Genomic DNA, 6,119 nt, shown 5'->3' on the forward strand with positions numbered 1-6,119 from the left:
TCTCTCTCTCTCTCTCTCTCTCTCTCTCTCTCTCTCTCTCTCTCTCTCTCTCTCTCTCTCTCTCTCTCTCTCTCTCTCTTCATTTTTTTCTTTTCTATCATCATTTTAGACTTTCTTTTACTTTATTACTCTTATATTAATATTCTCCGTTTTCATTTTATCTCTTCTCATTCTTGTTTTGCCTTTTCATTTTTTAGTAAAAGAAAATTGTAAAATTTTATGTATTTGCATTTTTTTTTCTTATGATGTTAATATATTTAAGTTTTCTTTTTATTAAATTTTGTATAATTTAAATTTCTTATATCTTGCCATTCATCAATCCGGTACCTGTAGATCTTCATTGACATACTCATATTCTCTTGAGGAAAAGAGTGCTTAGCTAGGCTCTTAATGGCATGATGAGGATACTTAATTGAGATATCTAACTCACTTAGTACTAAGATGCATTCATCCTATCTAGTATTATCGCCATCTTCTTCTGCAAGAACTTAATAGGGATAGTTTTGATTACAAGAATAAAAGAATTGAGCATATATATACCAGAAAGTAATGCCATAGCCTTTGTGTGATGTAGACTAGCACCAAACAATGTTTATTTCCCAAGAGGCTTTTGGTTTCCTGATAACCTGCTCAAGTATAGGAGCGTTTCAACACCCCCTATATCATGTGCCAAAAGTTTGCCTAGCTATTGAGTGCTCTATAGATGTTTAGATACAGCAGCATATAGGTATGTTTGCATGGGAGGGGCGTAAGTCACTTCAAGTAGAGACCCTTGAGTTTTTAACGAAAGGTGTTGCCATTTTTTATTGATGGTGACTACTGACTAGGGTTGTTTCTCATTTGGATATATAGGGAACTCTTAATAATGGTCAGTATAAAATAATGTGTCGACGGTGACATTGTTACTATTTGTCTAAAGTGAACATAAAATTTTGAAATTAAAAAAGAAATAGGTTAATCTTTTGCATGTGATCCTATCCCATTCTATCATGACATAAAATAATATATACATACACACAAAACTGTAAAATTGTCACTCAATGAGACGGGTTGCCATTGACAAAGTTAACCCCATTTGTGACATTATTACTGTTTTCCGAAAGTTACAACAAAATTCAAATTGAAAAAAGAAAACAAAAATAGTGATTAGAAGACGAAATGGTGGACTTCAAACATTATAAGACTCTGTCACGGACTAACACCAAAAAAAAAAATAAAATAAAATAAAAAAAAATAAAAAAAAATAAAATAAAAAGATGACTTATTACTATAATGTGACGTTATTGTATGTCTTTGTTACTACTATTTAATGTCATTAAAAGGGGAAAAATTACAATAAAAAGGGTATGTAAAAGTATTAAGTTAACTATTGGATCCTCAAAAAAAAAAAAAAAAAGGCTATTGGATATATCTCAAGTGTATTGTAGCTTAAATAAAATAACACATTCTAGTGTTTTATTCAAAAATGTCCTGGATTCAAATAATTTCTTTTCTCCTTGTATATATCCACTCTAAAAAAAAAAAACTATTGGATGTATAGTAGTTCCAAAAAAATAAAATAAAAAAGAGTATCTAATGTAATTTTTTAAAGAAAAATATAGAGCTTGTGTGAAAGTAGAAAATAATGCTTTGTAAAAGATCAGCAAACCTTCAAAAAAAATTTCTACTTTTATAACATTTTCACAACAAATCTTAAGTTGTAGATTATTACCAATTTTTATCCACCACCTTTAAACTAGCTTGCATGGACAACCTGATCTGGCCCTTCGGGATGACGACTTTCCCATCAAAACTTACCAGGGGTGAATCGTAGGTCTTTATGTCCTCGGGTCTCAAGTTCAGTTCCTTGTACAGGTCAAGGTACATTATCTCGGCACCACTGCCTTGGTCCACCATCACTCTCTTCACGTTATACCCCCTAATCCTGAGTGTGACCACCAAAGCGTCGTTATAGGGTTGTATGGTTCCAACCTTATCTTCATTGGAAAAGCTCAACGCCGACTGGGTACTTACTTTAGCCCTCTTTGGCTCAGCATTTGAGTCCTCGATAGTCAGCTGAGCAACAGACATTACCCTGGAAGGGTAGGACCTGGTCCTCTTTAGAGCGGCAAAGATGACATTTATCGTGCCTAAAGGAGGTCTCGAATGAGCATCTCTTCGGGGTTCTTGGTCAGTCTGGTTCCCCTGGCCACTAGAATGATGCAAGAGCTATTTCAACTTTCCTTCTCGGACCAACTAGTCTAAATGGTCTTGCAAATTTCTACAGTCTTCTGTAGCGTGCCTATGGTCCTTATGATATTGGCAATAGAGGTTCTGATTGCACCTCATAGGGTTTCCTGCCATCTTATTTGGCCATTTGAAGAATGACTCATTCTTAATCTTCTCTAGAACTTGATGCACTGGTTCTCGAAACACCGCGTTAACGACCTGAGTATTGGTAGACCCTGACTCTCAGTAAAGTCCCTCTGAGACCTGTTGTTATTGTATCGATTTGATTTGAAATCCCTTCCCTACTGAGAGATAACTTTAGTTTTACCTTTCCCCTGCTGCTGGTCTTCCTTGACTTTCTTATACTTGTCAATTCGGTCCATGAGTTAGCGTACGTTAGTGACAGGTTTTCCTGTCAAAGACTTCTTCAGACTATGCTCGGTTGGGAGGCCAACCTTGAAAGTACTGATGGCAACATCATCAAAATCACCATCTATCTCATTGTACATCTCCCAATATTTTTTCGAGTAAGTTTTCAGGGTCTCCCCTTCTCACATGGACAAGGACAGTAGAAAGTCTAAGGGCCAAGGGACTCTGCTACAAGTGACAAAATGATCGAGAGCCAAATGCTTGGGTGAGCTTCTTGAAGGAATCTATGGAGCTCGCCTTTAAGCCGTTGAACCATCTAATTGCCACTGGTCCTAGACTGGAGGGGAACACCTTGCACATCAAGGCTTCGTCCTTGGAATGGACAGCCATCCTCTGGTTGAAATGGCTTACATGCTTCACAGGATCCGTTCAACTGTTGTAAATGGTGAACGTTGGCTGATTGAATTGTTGAGGAAGCCTTGCCCTTTCAATCCTGCGCGTGAAGGGCGACCTGGAAATCTGGTTCTACGCCTTGCTCATTACGTCATTTCGTAGGTCCTTGCGAGGTGGGCTCTTATGCCTACATTTGTGATGGTGCTCCTCATCGTAGGAGAAAGACTCACTGGGTGGGGTCCTTGACCTTTGTCTATAACTGACATCTTCTCTATCATCAGAGGAAACGTCGAAGATGGAGGGGGTTCAGTTTCGCTGTGCATGGCGCAGCTTTCTCTTCAGCTGGTCTACCTCCAATTGTAAGGCTCTGGTATCTTCCTCACGAGAGAGATGGTTCTTACCTTGAGGCTGACTCTTATTGGACTGGACGGTATGCACACTCCCCTCCCGATCCCTTTTACGTTTGAGGTTGACAAAAGGATTTTCACATTGGGATCCTATGGATTCTTCCTGGTGTGGACCTGAATCTACCATGGTTGAATATTGCACTCACTATCACCCAAGTAATCTCCCCACAGACGGTGCCAATTGTAGGGACCTGATTTGAACTTTTAGTTCAAAAAGTATATGGACTTAGACCCAAAAAACCCAAAACAATAAATTTGTAGAGAATGGGTTAGAAAACTGGGCTCTAATGAATTAAGCAACAAATAAACAGATCTTGATGACAAAAAAGGAAAATAACAAAATTTCACTGAGGAAAAACGTCCTTGGCGGAGTTCAAGGAGACTGATTCTGATATATTGATTTTGAAGTTTGATTACAAGTCTGGTTCTAAATTGCTACAGTGTTTCTTTCTTGATTTTCCGATCTCCATTCCTTCAGGGGTCTCTTACATTATATATCTCCCTCATAATGATCTCGGCCTTCCATTTGTTCATCATTCAAGCCACTACTTGAGTGCCTATCCCATTAGACACCCTCTTTGGCTTTCTGTGAGTTGTGGTAGTCAAGGCAGCACTGTTCAGGAGTCTTCTCTATATAAATGCGGCCAGAAAGTTAGTTGTAGGGCATTCAATGCGGTGACAGCAGCTTTTCCTTAGGTATCTCCTAGGTTTTACTTTTTGGTACACTTGAGAAGTACGTCCCTGCCACTGGAGCTTCCTAGAAGGTCGCCTTGATCATTAGGATCTATATCAGACTCACATTTAGCCTATCCGAGGAGGTATTCCTCCTTGGACCATTAATATCATGCTCATGAAGCTATGAGCTTAAGCCACTTGCTATTATTTAATTGTCCTTGGATCACCCGTGTTCTCGGCCAAGCTCCAATATCGGATTTGGGCCTTTACCCCTACATATGGTTTTAAAAATGTGTAAATTAATATATGTATAATTTGAACCGTATAATTATGATTATTTTTAATTATATTTGTGCATATAACTAGTATTAATCAAAAGCAAATGAAGTGGAGAGAGTTAATCCACAACTAATAAGTCATTTGGTTAAACAATTAAGAGATGTGATAAAAAGAAAGTTTCACTCAAGCATTACAGATTCTTGGGCCAGGAAAAAGAAAATATTGGAAGCTAGATATTTTTCCTTAAAGAATAGGGAGATAAGATTCCCTTTCTATCACAACTCACAGGTGCGGTTGCATATCAGATAATCTCAACTTAAAATTATTCTCCTTTATGTACTTAATTATAGGAAAAATAAGTTTTCAATTCTCCTCTCTGTCCTGATATGGAAAATTTATTGTGACATGCGATGAGGAAAAAAACAAAAAAACTATTAATGGTACTGCTTTGAGGAATAAGAGATATATAAAGATAAATCTAGAATTTCCAAAATTTTTTCAAAATTTTTTGTTCAGGAAGTGGTGTATAATCCAAATCTTATAAGACTGAGCACGAGTCGGGTTCAGACTTGAACTGCAACCCAACCAGAACAAATTGGCCCGGCACATTTGGGTCAGGTAGGGTTTTGGGCTGGTAAATAAGGTCTCGGGTCGGGTCTTTTTCTTTATTATTATTATTATTATTATTATATATAATGAAAATCCGGTCCTATGAACTCAAATGAATCCTTATGTTTTATTTTTTTTCTTGAATATAATTGATGTTGATGCAAGTACAATAATAATAGAAATAACACAACAAGAAACTGAATAATACTTTTGAATATTATTAATTTAAAGAGAACACTCTTCTTTGCCAAGAAGGCTTGTAATTAATCCAAGAGGCTGATTCATTTCTATTTTTGACACCTTTACGGTTTTACCCTTCACCTTTCCCTTGTGCACGTATCTAGCCAAATATCTAAGTCAATTCATATTAGCCCATTAATCACCACAATTAACAAGAAAAAAATAGTCTCTCTCCTTTTCAATGTGGGATTAAACATTTTCACTAACTTCTCATCTTCTATATTCACTTCCTCATCTTTACATTTACATTTATGTTATAATATTTATTCATTTTAATTTATTAATATTAAAATGCTCCAATAGTTGACATAGCATGTTTCTTTCCTTACACACCCATTTTGAAAATTTTAATTTTAAAAACCAATTTGAAAAATTTAGGGTTTTAATGAGTGGTTTGAAAAATGATATTTTTCCAAATAAATTTAGACCTCTTCCATTTTTTATATTTTAATCAATAAAAAAATTGAATAGTGCTAGGAATACAAACTTTTTTATAAAAAGAATTTACAAACTGTTAATGTGGTGAGTAGTTATTAGTAAATGAATAAGTAATGTTAATGGTGAGTCTAGTTGAAAACTATTAAGAACCTGACTACATTAACAATTTATAAAAATATTGTAAAATAGTTTATGCTGTAGCATTACTCAAAAAAAATTATCTAATTTAATCTCTATTCAAATCAATTAAATTAAGATTGAAATCCAAATCATTCTACTTTAATTTTCTTAGCTGAACAAACCACAAATAAAAAAGAAGGTTGATTATGATTGTTGCTTGACAACTATTGTATTCGTACGATAGAAAACTCAATCTCCAAATGTGATATTTCTATCTATGTAATGTACACTACTAATATACATTCTACAATAATATTAAAAAAGTCTAAACTAATTATAGCTAAATCTCTTTCTCAAAAAACAATTATAGCTAAATCTAAT

This window comes from Quercus suber, unplaced genomic scaffold (genome assembly GCF_002906115.3).
Source record: "Quercus suber isolate HL8 unplaced genomic scaffold, Cork oak 2.0 scaffold_89, whole genome shotgun sequence".
Taxonomy (NCBI): domain Eukaryota; kingdom Viridiplantae; phylum Streptophyta; class Magnoliopsida; order Fagales; family Fagaceae; genus Quercus; species Quercus suber.